Source organism: Camponotus vicinus, unplaced genomic scaffold, assembly GCF_025532165.1.
Source record: "Camponotus vicinus isolate PSW18456_S1 unplaced genomic scaffold, iyCamVici1.0 SCAF_6, whole genome shotgun sequence".
NCBI lineage: Eukaryota > Metazoa > Arthropoda > Insecta > Hymenoptera > Formicidae > Camponotus > Camponotus vicinus.
In genome coordinates this window covers 18024898-18051094 of record NW_028141978.1, presented here as the reverse complement: position 1 = coordinate 18051094, position 26197 = coordinate 18024898, and the positions used below count along the sequence as shown (strand labels likewise).

Below are 26197 nucleotides of genomic sequence, written 5' to 3'. Positions count from 1 at the left end.
ATATATATTGACGATTAAATTAAATATTTTATATAACTAAAAGTAATCATATATGCACATTAAATCTTTATATAAATATTTGTACAAAAATTTAAAATGTCCTATAAATCTCCCAGGATGTTCTGGACATATTCAGGAAAATTTAAAATGTCCTATAAATCTCAGGATGATCCTGAGGACGTTTTGTGCTGTCTGGGTTGTTATATAAAATCAAATCTGTATAAAAATTATTTCTGCATATGTCACGATTATTATACTTTGTACAATATATAATAGTTTATTAGAAAAAATTTATAATAAACATCGCATGTCGCATTATTATCTCGCCTATTCGAGATTTCGAGACTCGCATAGCATACGTACAGTTCGAGCAAGAAGAGACAAAAGATAATATGTTTGTCCTCCTCTACTGGCCGACGTCGCTCGAAGTCCTGAGCACACACGTACATGATATGTGCTTGTGTGTGTCCTACCGCATGCTACCGGGACCGGGATCTGACATCACTATGTTAGAACAGACTTGGCTGGAAGCATTTTTTAGTTAGAACACGCTAAATTAAGCCAGCGGCACACGGTGCTATTTTATCTACTGGATTACTAGCTGGACCTGCATGCTTGTTACTATGTCGGCAACACTGATGGCATAGCTGCTGACTGTGTTGCTCGCTTGACTTTAGACGAGGACTTTCGTACTGGTTTTCGTACTAACATCCTTTCAGTAATGACAAATAAATATGGAGCAAGCCATTATTACAGCAGTGAAACGTAGAAAAAATGCAATTGTATTATTTCTACTTATCGATAAATTATGACAAAATCAATATTGTCGACGTTTATGGAGTCGACAATGATTACAACGACGTGATATGTGTAGCAGTGTACTTACTATGTTATTTGAAAAACTCGGGTAAATATAATTTTTCATGACATTATTTATCTTTACTGTTTCATTTGTATTTTTTGCTTGTAGACCTGAAGATTCAAAATCTTTTCAAAATTATATTTGTATGCAGGAAGAGGTTATGGAGGAATTATTATTTCTCATTATTTACTCCATATATTGCAAAGGAAAATACTGTAATGAGAGAAGCTATTTCTCCTCGAATGAGACTGAGTGGAACTCTTCGATATCTAGCAACTGGCAATTCATTTCAAGATCTCATGTTCTCTACAAGAATTGCTACAAATTCTTTGTCGCAGATTATACCAAAAACATTACAGGCTATCATTACAGTTTTTGAAGAAAAAGTCATATCATTTCCATCTAAGCCCGAAGATTGGGAAATTGTGGCTGATAAATTTCAAACCATGTGGCAGTTCCCTCATTGTATTGATACTTTAGACAGTAAGCATATCTTTTTTCGCCCTCGACGCAGTGACGGATCTAAATATCGTAATTATAAAGGGAGAGATAGTATCATTCTTTTGGCCTTAGTAGATGCAGATTATAAATTTATCTTTATAGACATTAGTAAGAATGATCGCATTCATGATTCTAGTGTTTCGTGAAAGTCCATTAGGAATAAAATTGAAGGAAAACAATCTGAATTTGCCACAACCGAGTTATCTGCCTGGATTTAATTTTAGAATGCCATATATAATTGTAGGAGACGATGCTTTTCCTTTACATATCAATTTAATGAAACCATACCCAGAACGTGGTTTAACACAAAACAGGCGAATATTCAATTATAGATTAAGCAGGACACGAAGAGTTTCTGAAAATGCATTTGGCATTCTTGCTAATAGATTCATAGTTCACTTAAATCCCATAGCACTCGCTGTAGAAAAAGTAGAGATTGTAACGTATGTGTTCTTCTTCATAACTTTCTTTTAAGTAAAAAAAATACGATGTTATATTCCTTCTAAATATAGAAGTGAAAACTCGGAAACACTTGAATCAGATATTAATTATATATTTATATAATTAGATATTTGTAACAAAATATTTTAATTATGTAACTATCTATAATTATGTAAAATCTGTAAATGTAAATATCTATAATTATGTAATTATATTGCTATAAATAAATAGATAATTTTTCGAAACTAAATTCATATTTTTATTTTATTTTTCCTTTTAACAATAAAATTTCAATAATATTTTTTTTGTAAGTTACTTTATTACAATCTGTCTTGTATAAAAACATTTAGCGACAGGTTTGACACGTTTAATTAGGACGTGGACCAGTGTTGCCAGATGAGAACTACGTTTCTTCACCAACTTTTAAGCATAAAGTTTCCAAATTTCACCATCTTTGATAATATTTCACCAAATTTATATAATTTTTCACCAACTGTACTGAGGAGAATACTCGACTGCGATTGGTCATTTTCTTAAAGTTTAGGAATTATCTATTGTAGAAAATTATGAATGAAAAATGGTCCGTATGATAAAATCAAATCGAAAAATAGTAAAAGGCTTCATGGACCAAGCAATAGGTGTAAAGTATGCGAAAGTATAGATTATTTCAAAATCATATGATGGAACATGTGTAATCATTTATTTAATGTGACAAACGCTGCTTATTTTTCTTTTATTTCTGTCTCCGTAGTGTATCCTTGAGATGTGTTGCTCTGTTTAGTTTCTTTTACAGGCTATCACCTCTTAAAGCTTTATCTTACAATTTTCCATCATTTTCAAGGATTGGACCATCAAGATTATTAACTTTCATTTACTAACGGATTATTGGATTATGTTTTTACTTGATCAGATAGGAACGTTGGACACATGCGTTCCTGAATATTTCTCCGTTTTTTCTGCTTTTGAGGTGAGCAGCGCATTTCTTTGGCTATATTGTGGATTTAATTATTAGTGATTTTTCTTTTCGGTTTTTCTTTATGTTACTTCAATCATGAATATTATGTTGCGCTTTTATTTAATTAAAATTTTGAATTGTCCGTTACGTTGCGTATCTGCTTTCGACTCTCTTGACTTTGTAAACAGCACATTTCTCGCGTTTTTGCGTTTCCGAAACCTATGTATATATTATTATTGTGTCTTTACGTTTTGACTTGTATTTCCATGTCGATCGTTATTACTTCGTTATCAGACATTGAAAAGGATCCGATATGGATCGAAACGCAGCATTTGTCACATTAAATAAATGATTACACATGTTCCATCATATGATTTTGAAATAATCTATACTTTCGCATACTTTACACCTATTGCTTGGTCCATGAAGCCTTTTACTATTTTTCGATTTGATTGTATCTATTGTAGACCCGCAGGGCTATTCTGTAACTTTTAACGCATGCGTTACGATATGGCTATCTTTTTCTTTCTTAATAAGTAAAAAAAAGACAAGCATATCATAACGCATGCGTTAAGTTACAGAATAGCCCTGCCGGCCTTAAAGCTTAAATCACCTATTGTAAATCTGGATTTAAAATACATAAGTTACTGACTATAGACAAAATTGAAAATAAAATAATTGAAATTAATATGCTTTATTGCTTTATTTATATAAAAATTTATTTTTATTGACATAAATTTGCACAAAATATAATATATAATATTATAAATATATTAAACATAATATTACAAAACAATATTAGAAAACAAAAATCACAAGTCTTTTACCAACTATAAAATAATACTATTAAGTTTGAAACAATATTATATTACATAATATATTGCATAAAACAAAAATCACAAGTCTTTAACAAAATGATATTATTGCCATATTTGAAACAAAATAACATAATACTGCACAAAACAAAAGTCTTTCACCAAATAATACTATTGTGCTGTTTGAAACGAAAGAAAAATTGCTCTCGGAGTGATGAAATCAGTTAAAAAAAAACGTTATAATTTTATTTATTTTTTAGAATATATCTGATAATAATCTTAATATATCTCTGATAATTTAATTTGCAAATATTTAAATTACTTTTATTGGAATAATTCTTAATATTGCACAAAAAATTAATACATCATCTTGTTGTGATGTTCAAGCATATTGGAAGTGACTTGAAAATTAAAACAATTTTTGCCATGTTCATTTATTAAGTTTTTAGTATGTAGAATACCTGATAATGTAGAATACCTGATACTGTTCAGTCTATTCCTAGTTTTAGTTTTATTAAGATTAATTGCACTAAAAATTCTTTCCACACTAGCACTGCTATGTGGTAATATCAAAAGAATATATGACACCATATGACACCAATTTATTAATTTCTTGATATGCCAAACTTTCATCACCCCTTCTTTTCTCACAAATTGTTTTCCAATAATTTACTACATCTTTAGTCTCTAATTTATTCGACATATTGAGGAGTGATCTCCATTCTTTATCTAGTGCATTTAAATCAGTAATTAAATATGGCATTTTTACAGATAAATGTGCCAATGTCTCGGGTGAATTAACTTTATCTGGGTTTAAGAATGAAAGAAATTTCAGTACTGACATTTCATGGGAATTGAATGGAAATCTTTTATAAATTTCATGAGCGCTACTAATATAAAAATCCATACATCGTAATCTAAAAAGTTTTTTTTCTTCATTAGACAAACTATTTCCTTCTAGTGCTATTGCAACTTTTGGGCCACAATATATTTTATCAAGAGGCAGATAGTTTGCTGGATTTCTATACTGGATTTGTGTTACATCTGTTCTTTTTAAATACTCTGGATTCATATAATAACTTAATAATGTCCGGTAAGTATCTTCTACATTATCATATAAGAGATAGATTTTGGGAGACTCAGAAACTCAAGATTTAAATTATTAAAAATGGGTAAGACATATTCTAAAAATTCTAAATATAATTTATTCACGGGATTCATTAAATTCTCATAGATTTCGGAAGCAGTATTTATTCCACCATATTGTTCTACTCGAAAGTAAAGAATAAGTGCTTCATATTGTTCTAAAACTCTTTTTATTGCTGACTGCAAAGATAACCAACGTGTTTGTGCTGGTTGGAGAAGTTTATGAGGTTTTAAGTTCAAGAAAACTTGGAAATCTTTAAATTGTGATTGTCTCTTAAAGCTGTATTGCATGTACAAATAAATATTCCTGACAAGTTTTTCAGGACCATTAGGAAGACTTGCACATGCATGTGAAGCACATAATGCTAAAGAATGGCATACACATTTCATAACAAATAAATGAGGTATATCATTAATAAGTAAAGTTTTTAAAGAATGATTATGACCCATCATTGCATGAGCACCATCAGAAGCAAAAGCAATCATATTTGATTTGTAAGGTATATCATTTTTTTTAAAGAAATTAACAATGGCATCATACAAACTTTGTGCTGAAGCATCTTTTATTTCTACTAAAGCTAAAAATTTATCATGAATTTGAAAATTTATATTAATTCGTACCACCAATGCCAAATGTTTTATTGAACTATGATCCGTTGATTCATCAACTAGTAATGAAAATTTATTTGTTTTGAGTTTATCTATTAAAATTACTTTTTCCTGTAACATTATTAATTATTGCTGTACACTTTGTTCTATTACAAGATAATTTGTCTGTATTTATGTCTTTTATATCCTTCTGTATTTGTTTTATATCCTTCTGTATTTGTTTGAATAATTCTACTAAATGATCAATAGTGTTAATAGATATATTATGTTCAACTATAAATGCAGCAAGTCTTATTTCACTTTTTTTGATCATATTTTTTAGTTCAGTTTTGAAAGTTTGCGTTACAGAAGGTTGTAAAACAATAGCTGTTATTTTATCTTGGTGTTTTTTAGAAGACATATGTTTTTTTAACGCTGCTGTGCCCCCAATGTAATCTTTGGCACATATTTTACATTTAAAATAGGTGTTACCTAGTGTGGAAGGTTGAATCCAACTTGCATAATCAGGATTGTTCTCCCATTCACTTCTATATTTATGCATATAAATGCGGTCCTTTTTCAACGATTTTAATATTGGCTCCTCTTCCTCGCAAGAATCGTCTTCGATTGTGTTAATACTTCTTTTTACAGAAAAAAAATAGATCTTTTGATGCGATATCTTTTGAAGTTTTCAGTGGTGTCTCCAATGATGTTGTCTTACGTGTAATAAATTTGTCCATATTATTTGTGTTTGTTCGCTCCTACAAAAGTAGACTCGTTTAATATAATTACTCTAATTATTACATTTACTACAATGAAAACTTAACCATTGTAAGCACATATGATGGACTAAATTAAATGTTTTTTTCATTGCCATCACTAAATGCTGCAATAATAAAATAAGCAAAAATATACATTACCTGATACCAAATAAACCGTCTTGTATTAACCATTTAAAGATACTATTATTACAGAAACTTGTAACTGTTATCAATCAGAAGACGTCGATACTAGAGGTTGCAATTCCGCAAAGCGGGATCTTGCAATCCCGCAGGATCCCGCGCCATTTTTTGATCCCGTATATGTTATATTTATATAACATATACGGGACCAAAAGCTTTTAAGCTGCGGGATCCCGCGGGACGAAAATTGCGCGAATGACGAATCTCGAGCGGGAAACGTGATCTATGAGGCGAACGACGAGCGTGATGTTGCTTTGTTTCGCGAGTCTGCGCTCCTCACTCTTTCTGTCGCCGTCCCACGCGTGCATGTTTTATCTTGTTTAATGCGTGTTAGTCTTGTGAATTTACGTATTATTTATACAATTTATATATTATTTATTTAATATACGTATTATACTACGTGTTATTTTATTGGTATTACTAGTGCAAACAAAATATGTCATCTAGTAAAGAATCGATGTGTGATGATGAGAAAAGAGACACTAATAAAACTCTTTGGGATTATTTTGTGAAATGTGATGCCGAAAATGCTAAATGTTTGAAGTGTTCTGCCATTTTGAAATTAAGTCAACGATCAAGAAAAGGATTAGTGACACATTTAAGAAGCAAACATTGCATAGATTTAAAATCACAATCGCAAGCATCAATATCGAGAAAGGATCCATGTAATGTGTCAGCCCAGCCGCAGATTGTCGACAATTGCGAAATACCAAAAAAAAAGGCCAAAACAATTGACAACTCGTCAAAGAAAATTCCATGGAAAAAATTATATCTCGAATGATTGCTAAGGATGGTTTCACTTTCAATGCTTTCTGTAAATCTGTAGACTTAAGAAATTTGTTTCTGAAAAGTGGTTTTAGACTTCCAACTTCTCCTAATACAATAAGATCCATAGTTATTACATTCTCAGATTCTATAAAAGCCGATATGATAAATAAATTTAGAAAACTTCAAGAACAAAATCAAAAGTTCTCATTAACATTTGATGAATGGACATCTAGAAAAAATCGGAGATACTTAAATATAAATGTGCATTATAAAGAGAAACACTTTAATCTTGGCTTAGTTCGAATCCATGGTTCATGTACGGCAGAACATTGTGTCAACATTGTTGAAGAACGTCTGAAGAGCTTCAATCTAAATATTAAAGACGATATTATTGGTATAACTACTGATGGAGCAAGTATGATGGTAAAAGTCGGTAAACTTATGCCTTGCTATCAATAACTTTGTTATGTACACGGTATACAACTTGCCGTTATTGACATTTTATACAAAAAAAATTCGCAGCAAGAGTCAGAAGAAACACAAATACAATTCTATATGTCTGACGATGAGGATGATGAGTATGATGACGTTGAAGATGAAGAGAATGGCTTATCAGTAACTTTGAGTCTTTCACCTGTAGAAGTAGTTTCAAATTATAGAGATCTTATTGCGAAAGTGAGAAAAGCTGTAAAGATTTTTAAAAAGTCGCCGACAAAAAATGACATTTATTTGCAGAAATATGTGCAGGAAGAATACGGTAAAAAATTAGAATTAATTTTAGATTGTAAGACTCGCTGGAATAGTCTACTTAACATGTTAGAACGCTTTTACAATCTAAGATTGTGCATAAGCAAAGCTTTGATTGATATAAAATCCGAAATATATTTCACCGATGAAGAATGGTCCAAAATAAATGACTTAAAGTTATGTCTGGAACCAGTTAAGCTGGGTGTCGAAGTAATATGCAGAAGAGATTCAACTCTATTCACCACAGAAACAACTCTTCGTTTTATATTGGAAAAATTGGACAAACAATCTACTCTTCTCGGCACTGATTTAGCCACAGCATTTCGAAAAAGGATAACACAACGTCGCACCGATTTAAGTGGAACTTTAATTTATTTGCAAAATCCGAATAAATTTGAACATGATTTGAAAAATTTAAAAGATACTACATTTGCAATGCCTAAAAAGACTGTAATACGCAAGGAAATAAAAAATTTATTAGAAAGAGTTCTCAGTAATACACGCGAGGATAACAGTTCAAATAAGTCCGATACCGATACTGCATCCAACTACTTCGAGGAAAACCAAGATCAAGATATTCAAGAAGATAAACAACAGCCTAATTTATCCTTAGAAGAAGAATTAGAGTTTAAATTGCAAAAGGACTATTCCGAAGTAATTGAATCAAAGGGTTTATCAGAAGATATTGATAAAATTTTAAAGAAAGAGATGAGTGCCTTTGAAAGCGACGGCACAAAAGGAAAATACTTACGCATGACTTACGAATATTGACTATTACCCCTACAAGTGTAGAGGCTGAACGAGCTTTTTCCGCCGCAGGATATTTTTGTAATGACTTGAGGAGCAGCCTGGGAGATGAAACAATTAATAGTCTTTGCTTTTTGAGATCGTATTTTCAAAATTCCACAAATTAAAATTTTGTTTTGTTTTAAATATTTCATTATTATTGTTAAAAACTTATTAATTTTATTATTAGAAATATAATTATTATTAATTTAGTTTGAGAAGAGAAGACTGAAAAATTTTAGTAAAAAAATCAGTAAATTAAAAATAATTACTGAATTATGATTTTAATTTCATCAAAATGACAAAATGTTTACATATATTAGTAGTCAACATAAGAAAAAAGAAATTTTGTTTTTCTTATAAATATTTTTTGTTTATATATTTCATTTTTTAATAATTATTAGATATTATTCATTCGTCAACAACTTGACATTTGGTTTGGACATAATAAATCTTTCATTTATAGTTCATTTTTCAAAAAAAAGCTATTTTAAGTTAAATTTATAGATTTTGTTTTTGTTTATTTAATTTTGATTTTTATTATTAAATATGATTATCCTAGTAAATAAAATTTGTTTCTTTATTAAATGTATATAAATCTAACAACCAAATCTTTAAACCCGCGGGATCCCGCGAGGTCCCGCGGGATTGAAAATAATCCCGCACGAATCCCGCGGGATTGAAAATAGGGGATGAAATAGGGAATGAAATCCGCACGGGATTGCAACCTCTAGTCGATACGTGACCAGTTGCCCATTTTTTCTTCTAAAACCTTGTGTCGACGATACTAGAAATCGGTCTGAGTTCTCTTAAAATTAAATTCACCAGAATTTGGCTTTTTATACCAAAGTTTTCACCAGTTTTCAGAATAGAAAAAAAAATCACCAAATCTGATGAAATTTCACCAGAGTTGGCAACACGTGGACGAGCGGTGTTCACCAACACAGTCGTATAAAAGTCGTATAAAATACATCTACATTATTTCAAAGTTTAGAATTTAGAATTTAGAATTTAGTTGATTAGATCTTGAGGCATCTTTCGTTTAAGTCTTCTTCTGGCAGTTCTGAATCCTGTGAGTTGACTTGCAAAAAGGTTTGGATGAACTGCTAATCGTTTTGTGTGTTTTATAGCGTAGGATTTTATTTCTTCCTTGACTGTAGAGATGCGTAGATCATGGTGTATCTGGTCGTTAGTGATGTGCCAAGGAGCGTCGACAATTATGCAAAGAACTTTTGACTGGAACCTCTGAAGTATTGCAATATTGGAATAAGCTGTTGTTAGTTGTATGCCGTACGTCCAGATGGGTTTTAGTATTGATTTATAAAGAAATAGTTTACTCTCTAGGGATAGATTTGGGCGTCCAATCAACCAGTACATTTTCCTCAGCTGTAAGCCCAGCTGTTTACGTTTTGCAATTATGTGCTTACTCCAGTTCAGTCTTCTATCCAAGTATAGTCCCAAGTATCTAACTTGATCATCTTGAGGTATTTGAACTCTATTGAGAGTTACTGGTGGACATGTTTTTTGTCTGTTAGTGAAAGTTACATAGATAGATTTACTCTCGTTTACTTTTATCCGCCATGTCCTGAGCTACTTCTCTATTTTATACAGGCTCGTTTGAAGAAGTCATTATGATCCACCAATACGGATTCAGGAAAAAACAACACCATAGAACAAGTGCACAGACTTGTGGATAAAATCAATGTTTCCCTCAAAAGAAAACAATATTGTTCTGCTGTATTTTTCGACGTATCCCAGGCCTCTCATTATTTTGTACATAAAAGTATTAAGGTAAGATAATCGAAAAATGAATATTTTACAAGATATTTTACGGTTTATGTAAAATTAAGAAATGATTTCAAGACTCATAACTCGGAAAGTACTTAATGAAAACTAACTTAATTATAGTGTTTTGGAAAGCTCTTGAAATAAGCTATAAGAATATGCAATAAAAAATGGGGAGTTCTGTTTAAAAAAATCAACTTGACCTCCATATGACCTTGAGTACTTCATCCAAGATCAAATTCTTATCATCATTAGGTACATTTTATTTAGTCCTACAACTTTGTTCCTTACATATTTTTCATTATAGTTGATCGTTTTCAAGATATTTTAGCGTTCCGGGACTTTTTGAAGACCCTGTATATTGGCACACTATAATATAATAATTGTGTAACGGTTCGTCTATACCAAACGCCACAGACTGGCTGGCCGATACCCAGGATTCGGAAGTAGGAGGGAGATCCAAACTTGCGAGTCCTTCGGTATAGTTTACAAGAGTTCATAATTAACAAGAGTTTATTTAAAAAAGGAATTACAAGTATTAATCTTATAGTTACGATCGGACTTATTGCTGGATTGATTCGCAGTTTTACAAACGGACTTATTACTATGAATTCGCGGGTTTGTACCAATCACGGTCACGTATATTTATTTACTAGACTTAGCACTATCGATCGCGGTTGCAGATTCGCGGATTTGCAAACGATCACAGAGTAGTTTATTACGAGGGCGGAATACACTTAATTCCGAAATCGCGGATGAATCGTAATGAATCATGTGGTGGCAGAATATATTTAATTCTAGCGCGGAACACATGTTTCCAGTGGTTGACGGTCAAGATGTTGGAGCACTCTGGCTGCGAAGAGGTTGTGCCCTCCTCCATCGGCTGGAATAGTCAGGATATCGAACGCCGGGAGTACTCTGGCTGCGGAGAGGCCGCACCCTTCTCTGTTCCCAGGAATGATCAGAAAGCCGAACTGGGAAGTTGGATCTGGTCCTCGATAATTCCTTGAGGCTCTGAACGGATTCTTTTCCGAGGCATGCCACCTTGTTGCGATAGAAAAGCCCGGGTGATCCTGCGATCCGCTGTGGTAATACCGAGGTCTAACCCTCGAGGAGGGCCGGCGGGGAGGATCACTCGCTAAGAGCATGCCGTCTACTCCTCCGTCTCCTTCGGGGGACGGGGGAGGGAAGGGTTTCGGTGCCTCCGGCATATGGCTTATCACCGATAGGGGTTGGCGGCCCTAACTTCACTTGCTCGGCTGCACGGAGACGTTTCTACTCTCCCTCTGTGCTGGGGTTGGCGGGCTGTTGCCTGTCGTGGGGGAATGGGACCTTTGGATTCCAAGGGGGCGACCTGCTGGTCACGCGGGGGGATGTGGTAGCTGGGGCACCTTGTGTCTGGGGGCGATGCCCTTTTCAGGACGTGCGTCCTGGCATGGGATGTTTCCAGCGTCAGTGGGATCGTGGAGCCATACCGGTAGGGTCTCCCATGCCGCACAGTGGGGCTAAATGACATTTCGCGTTTCAAAAAAGGCTACACTCTCGAAATATCAACTGATTTTGATGCATTTTTTTTTAAATGAAAGCTAATGAAATTTAGAACAACTTTGTGGAGTTAAATTTTTGTTTCTTGCTCCCCTTCTTTACGTAATTACACACAAAGAGATTAAATTGAGATTAAAGGTTTTGCTCCACAAATTACACAATTTGACGGAGAATAAGTAAGAGTCAATGCTTGACAAACTTTTCCATCGATCATAGTCAGAAACAATTCATGAACCACTTCATAAGTCCCACTATTTATCTTTAATGTAGTAGGGATAAGATTTTTTATTTTATTATTAATATCATTTACATCATTTTTTATATTTTCGAAGTTTCAGAAACATATTCAAATTTTATAGGTCTACAGAATTTGGTTGATGATGGACGCTGATTTTTCCAAACAACTTTCCATCCAAACGAAGTTTTAATTTCTAATTTTAATGGAACCATTGAAATCATAAATATACTTTCGTCTGATAATGCTTTGTCAGAGAAACTTTGATTGTATTTACTGTATCCAGATGCTCCATCGCAACCCCATTTAGCTAAAAAACGTAAAGAACCTTTCTCATTTTGAGGTATTTGAAGTAACGTAACGTTTGGTATTTTTATTATTCGATTAATTGTATGATTAAGTAGATGTTGTAAATCTACTTCTGCACCTTTTTCTTCAATTTTTAATCCTGATTGTAATGGATAACATAATTCCTTTGTTTTAGAAAGTTTTTTATAAGAAAGAAAGATATATGCATTTCTCGATGTGACATAAGAACGAAGAGTTTCATATTGATGTTTTGTCAATTTAATGTCTTCAATTAAAGATAAAACTTTATTTTGTTCTTCGTCATTTTCGACTGGTTCCTCGAATATTTCTTCGGTATCTGAAGACAGTAATATGTTAATTTTATTTGCTAACTGGGAGTTTCCATTAGTACGTAAGCCTGTCAAGAAAGCTTGTTGAATCTCAGCTTGAGAATAGATTTTCCTAATATCACTGATTTTTCTCCATTTTGAAGATCGAGATAATTCATTATATCCAATGGATTTCCTTCCACGTTTCAATGTATTAATACAAAATGTACTATCCAACCGCTTTTGATGTTGCACTTCGAATTGATTTTTGTTGTAAAAACCGTGCACGTTTAAATTTTTGTTCCAAAACAGGCATGAAAGATGTAGAAATATATTTTCTTAACTTATCAAATTCTAGATCATTGAGATTATAATTACGTTGAAAATAATTATAAATTTTATTAACATCTCTTTCACTCCCTTCTAATACAACATCGCAGAGTATTCTGGTTTTTATGTTGATGTTCTCCATTCGTTCTCCGTTCTTTTTTTATAAAATGTAACGAGACGATTACTGATTTAATTATCTAACATACACTAAACAAACGGAGTTGCTTATAACTATCCACGCATGAAGTAGGCGTAAATAATACTGCATTTGGTATGTATCAGACGCATCAAACATAAGACGCTTGTGACATAAAGCAATCACGATTGTACATCAATAAATAATGCGATTGTAATAATCCACAAAGTTGTTCTAAATTTCATTAGCTTTCATTTAAAAAAAATGCATCAAAATCGGTTGATATTTCGAGAGTGTAACCTTTTTTGAAACGCGAAATGTCATTTAGCCCCACTATGTGCCGGATGGGTCCACGATCCCGGGGAGGGATGTGAGTGTCAGTCCTCCCTGTGTCTGGGAATGACGTCCATAGCTGGGCGTGCATCCTAGCATGGGAAAGGAAGCGGCGTCCCACAAGGGGAAAGGGCCTCCACCGCCTGGCAAACGGCCTGGGACGTGGTCCCAGTACGCGCCCAATAGGAGAGGCGACGGGCCAGCAGATTACGTCCAGAGATATCTGAACAATCGGTTTATCCAAATTGCCGGTCTGGCCACTCGGACGTATTCCGAGCTGGGTCGGTGTGACGAAGGAGGCCCGACGGGTACTAAGGCGAAGGAGTAATCCTCCCCCCGTTCCATCTATCGGACCTGCCGCCAGAGTCGTTCGGACGTATGGGGGCATCCCGTTTGGACACGTAATATTGGACACGGAACGATTGGATATTGCACGTTTGGACACTGCACGATTGGACACTGAACGATTGAACACTGCACGATTGGACACCGTTCCACATGGGTTTGCAATATTCCACGCGAAACGAGGTTCAACACACACCGCCGTGTGCTTTCAGTATTAAACGAGGTTTATTATTGTACGGTTCCACATGAATTTGTAATATTCCACGCGAAACGAGGTTGAACACACACTGTCGTGTGCTTTCGGTATTAAACGAGGTATATTATTGTACGATTCCACATGGGTTTGCATCAATCGTGCAGTGTCCAATCGTGCAGTGCCCAATCGTGCAGTGTCCAATATTACGTGTCCAATCGTTCAGTGTCCAAAAAAGTGTCACCCGGACGTATTCTGAGGTCGGGGCCTGGCGGCGAGAGTTGGGTACCCGGTGGTTGGTCCCGACCGTTTCCCCTTCCGAAGTAACCACCGAGACGGCGTATGTCCCCTGGTCTTTCGCTTTCCGAGCAACTACTCTAGACCACTGAGCTATCCAGACCTCACACCTAATGCTGCTTTTTAACACAGTGATATGCGACTCCAGAGCGATGTTGGTATTTTGCTCGATGGATGCAATGCCGATTGCCATGGAAAATCCTTGAAAAGGTCGCTCGCTGACCAAATAAATGCCGGTGGATGTATTCGCGTGCACTGCATGCTGGCTTCCGACTGGCCTTCCGTAAGAAACGGCACCGATGAGCACAATGCTGTAGAGTGACCACATTCCTCAAGATCCCTCTAGTAAATACTAATATCCCCACTGTGCCAATAACAGTGGCGGATGGACCCTAAATAGGGCTGTGGCAAGCCTCCAGATATAGTAATTACAGTAATTTTCCCTCAAAAAATCATTTTTCTAAAAAAATAAAACCTCGAAAAATAATTTTTCTAAAAAAACACTAAAAAATATATATATATATATAAAATATCAAAACTGAATATTAAATTAATAATTACTATTAGCCAAGTACTTAAAAGTAATTTGTAAATTTGATATAATATTTGCCATGAAATATCAATCTTGCATTGTAGAAATATTATACATAAATTCTCCCTCAGAAATTAAAACGCATTTTATTTTTAATCAGAGAAATTTTTGATTTTTAAAATCAACATTAAATGAAAATTAGGATTCTTTTAATTCCTAAAACATTTTTTTATATAATGTATATAACTTAAAGAAAAACGTTTTAGACAAGTTTTAAATCGCACAGTCTTTGAAGGGTAGTTTTCAAAAATTTTTATTATACGGTAAATTAGTCTTTGTAGAAATCGTAACTAACGGCGTAAGTCCCATATTTCTGCGACGCATCATTTTCGAGATATTATTTTTCATCCTCAAAGGGTAGTTTTTGAAAATTGTTATTATACGACAAATTACTTTTTTTTTAAATTTTATTTAACAGCAGAATTTCCGTATTTTTACGGCTCCGTTTCAAAGATATTAAATTCCACCCCGAAGGAGTAGTTTTTGAAAATTGTTATTGTACGATAAATTGTACGATAAATTAATCTCTCTCACATACGTACATACATACATATACATTTCACACGTATGCACGCATATGATTTTGTCTCTTAAAGCATTGTACATATCGAAGCAATAATCGTATATCCACAGTGTGAACGCCGCTTGAGGGACAAACTCGCTTTGCGTGTGTGCGTGTGAACATATGTACGTGAGTCTGAACCTGGCGAAGAACGAAAAATGTCACAATTCGATCATCATTTCTCAGGATTGACTGCACCGATTTTATTCAAACAATCGCAATCGAAAGCTTATATTCACATTATACAATAAAAGTGCCGTTAGATTTTTGATTACAACTTTAGTTTATTAAATATCTTACAAGTAACACTACTCAAGTGCCATTCGCCGATATTCTTGAAACTTTACACACACGTACATCGAAAAACATTAAACACGTGTTTTTTTATTTTGGCTAACAAGGCGTTTTAAGGTTAGAAAACGCATTCGAAAGTTTAACACCATTTAGCACAATGCTAACTAACGCTACTCATGAGTGTCATTCTCTTACAGCTTTTACGACATTTCTCTATCATAATTTCATTGTCTGCGTGTTTTTGAGATCGCTAATGACGATTTTGACATCAGTTATATCAATGTAGAGGCTGATGAAAAATGGCAAATTTAATAGTAGTCTTACGAAGGATGTCAAAATGTGACTGGGCAAATATCGGTGGGCAAACTTCTTAACAAATCAAATGACGGAAACAATAAGCAAATCACGAAATTTTAAGAAATTGAACCTTATGAAGACAGGATTATTAGGTCTTTTTAATGTTTCCAATTATACAATCTGACATATAGTAATCAGAACGGCCGATGGTAACTTATATGTTCAAGTTTCGTCTAACATGCTTACGATACCACAATTTCCACATATATTGTCAAAATGAATTATATTTTTACCGCATTTCATTATCATTATTGCAACTTTTGCTAATACCATTCATAACGAATAAGGTTTCATCAATCGTTTTTAAAGGTTGAAATCAGGGAGCAATACGACAGGCTTCTGATTACAATAAGTTATATTCACGAAGTATTATCTTTTTTCGAACTACAATTGATAACAATTAGTTTTTCATCGGCCGTTTTCACAGCACGGCTTTAATATTTTCTACATTGTGTATCTCTTTGAATACAATTTACAACAAATAGGTTTTCATCAGCTGTTTCCACGTCTACTATTTGTTATTAATTGTAATAACGTTAAGTACTATTCTTTCTCTGCGTTTTTCTCGAAAAAATTCATCAAAACATGTCTATGAATCCAAAAAATATTCTTCGTTTACTAAGACATAGTTTCAGTGATTCGCAGTATGATGTTGAATCGATTGTGACAGAAGATGAAAGATCATTTGCAGCTTATTTGGAAGATCTCATTAAATCTTCTGTTGGTTCCAACGTGTTCACTGAAACTTACGAAATATTGTGTTATAATGATGACAGCGTAATACCTGATGCTGTTGAAGTCGATGACGATTTTGAAGATGACTTTGAATGTGTTGTTCAAGATGATAAAAAACTGAAAGTTGAGATAGACGTTGATTATAAAAACAGAGCGGTCAAGTTTTGGCGATCTGCTAAAAATGGTAACATGAGCTTTAGTACGGTAAAAAGTAGATTTAAGAGGGTTCCAGATAAAAAAACGTTGTACAGGTGGGAAGCACAAGTAGCGGAGGGAGGCACAAGAAATGAGAAATTGTTTCGTATCAGTACATATGTTTTAGATCAATTCAAAAATGCTATGGAAAAATCACTACCTGTTCATGATTTAGAGTTGAAAAGATGGGCTTTGAAAGCAAGGGATGATGTTAAACTATGAAATAAACTCTTCTCTGCTTCTTCCAAATGGATCCATACTTTCAAAGTGAGACATGGAATAGTATCTAGAAAGATTAACAAGTTTGTTACGAAAACCCAGATAACGAGTAAAGAAACTCTCGTACAGAAGAGTAATGAATTCATTGCAACAGTGAGATCAGAAATATTATCTATAGGAGAAGATAGTGTATTCAATTCTGATCAATCAGGCTTTAATTTAGAATCACATGCAGGGCGTACATTGTCATTTAAAGGTATTTTGAAAGTTGAATGCTTGGCTCAATCTATAAATTCACTGACTCACAGCTACACTATACAGCCTTTTATATCTGCAAGTGGGGTCTTAAAATCACCTTTGCTAATAGTGTTACAAGAGACACAAGGTAAATTTGGTTCGATCGTCAGAAACAATATTTATAAAGCTGAAAATATTCTTGTGCTTGCTTCGAAATCTGGCAAACTTTCATCAGATCTTGCTGTAAAATGGTTTGTCGATGCTTTTTTGCCTAATGTTAATGAAGCATCGGCTCTATGTTTAGACTCTTGGACTGGACAAACGGAAGAAAAGTTCGATGTTATAGATAAGCGTGGTAAAAGAGTCAAAATTTTAACTATTCCCGCAGGGACAACTGGTATGATCCAACCATTAGATGTTTATACATTCAGACCATGGAAGAACTTTCTTAAACATTTCTCGGACTTAATCATACTATATAACTACGACATCAATTTATATTTGAGGAATAACATCTTAAAGATTCAGTCATTGATTCATAACCAGTTCTCATCACCAAAATTTGTAAATTTATTCAAATACGCTTGGTGGAAAAGCGGGTATACTTCAGAAAAACCAGAAAAATGTGCAACACCTGTGGAATACTGCTTCGAGAATTGTGATACACACTGTAGGTTTTGCACAAACATTTCCATCATAAAATGCGCTTGGTGCAACGAATCTTTATGTATACAACACTTTTTTGCTTCAGACTATAATGCTTCTCCTCACTACTGCGAAAGATACGTGAAATGAAGGCAATATTTTTAATTCCATCCTTTTCTTTTCAGCAAGATATGGGGAATTAAAATTCAAGTATATGGAGAAGGCCGCACCTTGTCTTCAGTGGCCGGGTCAAATCTCTATCTTGCCTTCACTGGTCGGGTAGTACCACTATCTTACCTTCACTGGTCGGGTAGTACCACTATTTTGCCTTCACTGGTCGAGTATAGTACCACTATCTTGCCTTCACTGGTCGGGTAGTACCACTATCTTGCCTTCACTGGTCGGGTATAGTACCACTATCTTGCCTTCACTGGTCGGGTAGTACCACTATCTTGCCTTCACTGGTCGGGTATAGCATCACTATCTTGCCTTCACTGGCTGAGTAGACCTTCCCATTGCCTTCAGTTTCCGCCATTTGGATGCGTCATATTGAATTTTTCATCCGCCACCTCTAGATTGATATAACTGTTGCCAAAATCGTAATCATGTATCTAATAAACTTCGCAAGTGGCGTTAAATAAAGTTTTTGAAACTTCTGCGATTTTGTCCACCATTTTGTATTTGCCATTCTGAATCTCGTTAAACTAATGTCAAAATCGTCATTGGCGATCTCAAAAACACGCAGACAATGAAATTATGATAGAGAAATGTCGTAAAAGCTGTAAGAGAATGACACTTATGAGTAGCGTTAGTTAGCATTGTGCTAAATGGTGTTAAACTTTCGAATGCGTTTTCTAACCTTAAAACGCCTTGTTAGCCAAAATAAAAAAAACACGTGTTTAATGTTTTTCGATGTACTACGTGTGTGCAAAGTTTCAAGAATATCGGCGAATAGCACTTGAGTAGTGTTACTTGTTAGTCAAAAGTTTATTAGACTCAAAATTCCGGATAAGCTACTTGGTAGCGCAGCGTCGAGAACAGTGACTTTCAATGCTCGGATTCCGTTTTTTTTTTATGTACTGTGTCGGGACACTCTCGGCCGGTGAGGGTATACCCGGTCGGCGGAGCGATTGCGGGGAGTGGGAATAAACAGAAATGGATATTACTACTATTTCTCAAACCCACAAAAAAATTGATGAAGACAAGGAGGGCGCTAGGGACAGAGTTTCACAGCCATCTCCGGTAAGCGCGATGCTGACCAGATCAGCCGAGAAGGGAGCAAGCAAGATCCCAATTAAAGCTTACGGACGTCTTGACAGTAGACTAACACCTTATGTCAAGATCAAGAAGATGGAAGTGGTCAACCTCTCCCCCCCGTAAGTTACGGAAGGTTGTAGCGAGCAAGGGGCCTGCTGAGTCAATTCCCAGCACCAGCAGGGGAACATGGAGTGCTATCCTTGTGCCGCGCGTCAAGAACGGCACTCAGTGTGGAGTTCCGCCCCCTCCCCGCAGACAGCAATGCTTCCGGTAAGCGGACTCCAGTCCCTCAAAGGAGCCCTAAGGCCAACCCCTCGACTGAATTCCCCCTTTGCTAACCAACACTTGAGGTGGAGGAGGAGGAGGAGAGCGAAGAGGTCGACGTCCTCATGGCTGAGAAGTACGTGAGGTACTGACTTAAAAGAGAGAAGGAAAGAGAAAGAGCACAGAAAGAGAAAGAAAGAAAAAATCCAGGAAATCCTGGGTCCTCGCAGACGAGAGCGTGGAACGCCTTTCTGGAGGTCGAGGCTCGGCTCGAGAAAAAGCTATCACAGGCCCCAACCCTAAATCTAGCGTCCCAAATAATGAGACTACCTAAATGTTTAAAGCGGCCAGCTGCTCGGCAAACATGAAGGGTACATTGGTCAAAATGGCCGCCGTCACATGTAGGGCGGCGACAAATATCCTAGCGACCCGGGCCAGGAATGAAAGAGGTTTGGAGGAACCTTCCACTTCCCGGATGGCAGAAGATCGCCTCTGGGAAGAGAATAGAGAGCTGAGGAGGGAAATTGAGAGGCTGAAAGCCTACATTGGGGTGAATCCCCCCTTCACTCCGACCAAAGGCAAGGACTCCCATAAAAGGTTCCGTAGGAATATATTGAGAGCTCGGATGAAGGGGAAGACCCTCATCCCGAGAGAATATATTTCCCCCTTCTTTCCTTCTTCCACTGTGGAGAAAAATGAGAGAAAAAGGCTGGTATCTCCACCATCCCACCGACCAGAGATACCAGGTGCTATATCTTGGGTCCTACGATCGGGGGGGTTCCGCGCCCCATGGAAGTTTATCCACAGGAGCTAAAACTTAGAACCCGAACTTAAGGCGGAGTACGACGATATACTCGACAGGATATTTGTCTGGGAGATTTAATCTCTTCGTGGAAGGGATAGTATCTGTACCTCCCCTTGCCCCTCAGCGGACCGCTTCAGTATCTGGAGGGGAAGTGGGTATCCACACCCCCTCTCAGAATATAGCTGAGGAACGAGAAGATCCCCCCCCTGCAGCTCCCTCTGTCGAAGCAAAGTTACAGGAAGAGAGGAAACCTGCAAAGAAGAAGAAGGGCAAGAAGAAGAAGAGCAGAGACCAAGCGTCCCCCTACAACGGGGCCACAATCGGCTCAGAAGGGGAAGGGAGGGGCAATGCTCTCTCAACCCAAAAGAGTCGTCCTAAGGGTCCTATTCTCGAATTACTCGCAAACTTGCGCATACGATTCGAGCAGTCGAAGATACGAATACGCTCGTTAATTGCTATTCTCGAACGAAAGATTCGTGTACTCGAAACTCGTGCGTATACGCTTCCTTACGAACGTGAATTAGATCTGGCAACGATCCAAATACTAATCTAACTGATGTTTAATATTCTTACATATAACCTTTTTGTTCTACTGACTGTTCTGCATATATCAATATATATCTTACAACACTATGGATAAAAAGAAAAGAAGCGGTAATATAACACAAGAGCAAAGATGTTTTCTCATCGAATTTATGAAAGCTTATCCAGAATTAGTATCAGGAAAGTTTTCTAAAACCTTTACGTACGATCATGCTGCAAAGTTATGATAAGACGTGACGGAAATTTTAAACGCTTGCAACGGTGCTGAGAAAAATTGAAAATCATATCGCAAGATAATTACAATAATTATCTATTATTTTTTCATATTTATAGGATATTCACTAATTATTATTAAATAATCCAGAATATTAATTTATAACATAAATTTGAAACAATTTATTTCTAGTGTTGGCAAGATTATCGTTCTCACAGCAAAACGAAGCAAGCAGAAATAAACATAGAACGGCATACAACTGGAGGTGGGGCACAATGCAGTTCTTACATCAGACGAAGAACAAGTATTAGAATTAATTCCATCGTCATTAACTAAGGCCCACGCAAATATTTTAGTCATGTATGGACATGACTCTTAGCGAAGAGGTTTGTGATCAAAATGCATATTTATTTAGTTTAATAATTAGTAATTATACTTATGAATTGTTATTTATATCTATAGGATAATTTGCCATTAGTGGAAACAGAAGAAGTAGAATTCCTTGATGATGACTGCGATGCCGTTCAAACGTTATTAACTACTTCCTCTATACAGGCAACCAAAACATCAAACAATAATTATAACGATGAGGAGATTGAAAATTATGATCCATCTACGCGTACAAAGTTGAAATGATTATCCTCAAAGCAAAAGGTTAACGAAATAAAAGATTCTACGGTATATTATAACCGAAGTTGCAGAAAAAGCTATATTTTAAAGAGGAAATTCTGCGAAAAGATCATACAATGTAGAAAAAGAACAGCCAAAGCTCAGGAACGAATAGCCGCAGTTGCAGAGAAATGTGCAACAGAGAACTGCAAAATAATGTGATTATATTATATTTTTATAATTTTTATTTTTTATTTGAACGTTTTTTAGTTTCAAGAGATTATTATTTTTAAAGTAAATTCAGATTAAATGAAAGTAATTTAATCGACCACACCGGCAATATTTATTGATGGAAAATTCACAACGTTTCGACCATGGGTTTTGGTCCTTATCAAGTGAACTGAAATTATTACATATAATATAAACAATAAATGAATTACGATAAAATGTGACCAAAAAAATGGAGAAAGAAGAAAAAATCATATACATACATTATCTTAGGTAACTAATACGTGGTGAGAAATAAAGAAATCACTGTGTTAAGTCATGTCGACCTCTCGATCCAACACAAAGAGAAAGACTAAACCACCTTTATTAGTCTATCATAAATATCGTTTAAACTTTCAGTGTCCTTTTGTAAGTTAACAGTGTTGTCAGACTTTTTGATGAAAAACATTTCAGCAATTTCTCTCTTTCTCACATGTCTCTCATTATGCAGAATAACCGGTGTTGACCAATCGAAGTCATGATTAAGTTCCAATTTATGTTTGCTAACCACAGAAAGATTGCTTTCGTGCAATTTAATGTTGTTGCAATGTTCTTTGATACGAGTGCCTAAATGTCTTTTTGTTTGGCCAATATATGACATATTACAATTTTTACAGTTTAACTTGTAAACAACCTCAGTCCTGTTATTAATAGGCAATCTATCTTTTCCACGTTTAATTAATGAATTCAGTTTATTAGGTACATTATAGACAACCTTCAGACCAACATTTTTGAAAAGGCGACTAATCTCATCACTTAAGCCCTCTACAAACGGCAACGAAATGTAAAATGATGTAGTCGCATTATCACATTCCGTATTCATATTTACATTGTCGCGGTGTTTCTAGCAATTATTCGTTAGGCTGAAAAATGTGTGAATGCTCTCTCCACAGGATATGCGTCAATGCCGTTGCCACGGATGGATTCTGTCGCTCTTCTATCTTCCTCTGGAAATTCAGATTCAGATTATTATTTCTAAAGAAAATTTGTTTATTTTAAGTTCGTAATTTTATACATGTAACGTGATATATGATGATTAATTTTATATTTATTCACATAAGTTTTAACTTACAAAAAGAGTGAGATTATGTTACTAATCGGTGCTTTTATTTAAGGAATGCCTTTCTATAAGGAATATGCTTTACATAAGAAATGTTTTCCTCTATTGTGATATTCGTATGTAAATGTATTACGAAAACTTACCAAAGTATTAATTAATATTAATAATAAATGAACAATGTTACGAAATGAATATTTTTTAATTTATATGTAATAATTATAAAATTTTGACAAATATATTATAATATATTTTTCTATAAATAGTGTATTTTTAATCAAACATGTTGAGAAGACCTATTTACACGGCGAGAAAAGACGTTATAAAATATATTGTAATTCAAGTAAAATAGTTTCTAACTATTTTATTTTGTATTAATCGGCCCGCTGCTAAATCCGGATGTGTTCTACGTGCATTTCTTATTTCTGGAATATCAATTTCTAGAATATTATCATCATACATTCCAAAATCTAATACATTGTCTCCTTCTTCTGGTAATAGATCTGGAATATTATGTGCAATGCACATATTATGGAGAACAGACACAGGTATTGATTATGTTAGATGCTATAACTGGAGAATAGTGTAACACTCGACGCTTTAGGCAACAACGAAATCTTATTTTTAAAAGGCCGTTACATCTTTCAATTAACGAATAGCAAGACATTAGTCCTTCATTATATCGAGCCTTTAGGGTTATCGGCTGTATGTTAGCAATAGGCCTAGGTTAACCTGACCTGTATGAAGATAGCACCCCATTTTTCAAATTTTAAAATTCTAAGTTGTTCCAGGTTGTTCTAGACTTGTTCCAAATTGTTCCAGAAGATTAAATTTTTATAATAAAAATTTTCGCGGAAAATTAAAAAAAAATGATTTTTTGACGTGGCACCCAATTTTTCAAAAATCAAACTTTTAAAGGTTGTTCCAGATTGTTCTAGTGGTTCCAAACATTGTTCCAAAGTATTAATTCTCCAAACAAAGAATTTAAAAGATATACTAAAAGTATAGTATCGAGCGCTCAAACAGTATTTTTACGCCTACAGCTATCATTATCATCCTATGAACATCAAATTACATATTTAAGCTAATAATTAATGTAACAACCCAGAACAACTCTCATTTTTGCCAGAACAAATTTTTAAAGGGCACTTTACTCTTGGAGAAAGACACTTTTTTACATTTTTTTGTATTTTTAGACCGATAACGGCACGTCAGCGACACCAAAATGTAGAACAATAATAACTTGACATAGAACAACCCGGAACAACTCTCATTTTTGCCAGAACAAATTTTTAAAGGGCACTTTACTCTTGGAGATAGACTCTTTTTTTTGCATATTTTGGCCGATAAAGTCGCCTCAACCGTCCGAAACTGTAGAACAATAACATCTAAGCATAGAACAATTTGGAACAGCTCTCAGTTTTTTCGGAACTATTATACAAAGGGGACTTTATTCTTGGTGGCAGATGAAGACTAATACCTTCCTCTCCCTGAGTGGATTTAGCTGGGAAAGTTTCGAGAAACTGGCGATTGCACAATTGTGAATTCAGTGTTTTAATCTTTTTTAGGGTGCTTGATTATTGTGAGTCCCCTTGCCTCTCACGACACTTATGTCTTATATACAGGGTGTAACTGAAAAAGCGCCTACGGAGCAAATAGCGTTATTCCGGATTAAAATTCGAGTCGAAAAATCCTGAACAATTTTTTTCTATAATGCTTAATAAAGCGGTAATTATTGAGTAAACTTGCGCCAATAAGCACCGACATTTAGACGGGCGCACGTCAGTAAGCCGCGCGTCTGGTAGCGTGCGTGAGCGCTCCGCCGTTTCGGCGCTATGTTATACCGCTATCGTGCAATATTCTTATGCGTTGTAATAATGTGAAAAACTTTAATTTGCATTAAAAATCATATTTCTTCCGTCAAAAGCGTTTCCTTAAAAAAAATGTCGACAAGGAGGCTAAAAGTTACCGTTTTATTAAGCATTATAGAAAAAAATAGTTCAGGACTTTTCGACTCGATTTTTAATCAGGAAAAACACTATTTGTTCCGCTTTATCAGTTACATCCTGTATATTAAATCTTATGCCTATATATGTATATTAAATATCTTATGCCTATATATTAAATATATTATGTCTATATATTGCTTATCTTATATAATTAAATTTTAATGTTAATTAAAATTAATTAGTTTAAAATTTTTTCATATAAAGAAATTTTTTTATAACTTTTTTGTATTTTTAATATTTTTTTAACTTTTTTTTGTTTTAACTAAAATATTTTCGACATTTAAAGTTTTTAAAATTTAAATTTGTATATAATAAGTATATACGTATTATATATAATAATTATATATAAGTAACAAATATGTATTAAATTTTAAATTTTTACATATATGCACATTTGTGAGTTTATTTCTGTAAAATTACATAAATATACTTTGGTTTTAAGTGTTTGTATTTATCGGAATTTTGCTTCGTAATATCACTAATTTTCATATAAATTTCAGAACTGGGAATAACGGGTTTCCCGTCAGGATTTACAATATCACGTAAATCATGCGCAGCAATATCAAACAATTTTGAAGAAATAGCAAACGACGTCAATATCGCATACAAAATGCCGAAAAATATTTTCTTACTTTTTTTAATAAGTATAATTTTCGAAATGATCTTAAGATCGGCCACTCTTAAGATAGTGTACGCGATATAAAATGCTAATCACAAGTACAAATGTTCAGTAAGCTAGCGAAAAACGATCGACTACGATCTGCTCATGAACGCACAAAAAACAAATGCGATAACGCTGGTACGGAGCAGTGATGCCAGAATGCCCACGCTAGCAACAGCATATGCGCGCGCAACTGTCCTAATCATAATGAAGAGGGAAACATACACAAGCGCCGTACCGCGTACATGTGGCACACTGCGTCTACGTTGAGCGCCTCCGTACCAGCGT

General features: G+C 34.8%; 2 long non-coding RNA genes across 2 annotated transcripts; one reads left to right on the top strand and one right to left on the bottom strand.

The window, feature by feature from the left end:
• Positions 1-5374: 5374 nt before the first annotated feature.
• On the bottom strand, positions 5375-6492 carry LOC145973675 (uncharacterized). Its single transcript, XR_014439534.1, has 3 exons — positions 6229-6492; positions 5801-6069; positions 5375-5440 (listed from the first exon to the last, which is right to left on the bottom strand). It is a non-coding gene; the product is annotated as an uncharacterized LOC145973675 (long non-coding RNA).
• Positions 6493-21548: 15056 nt separating this feature from the next.
• Positions 21549-22106, top strand: LOC145972685 (uncharacterized). Its single transcript, XR_014439249.1, has 2 exons — positions 21549-21692; positions 21769-22106. It is a non-coding gene; the product is annotated as an uncharacterized LOC145972685 (long non-coding RNA).
• The last annotated feature ends 4091 nt before the right edge of the window (positions 22107-26197 follow it).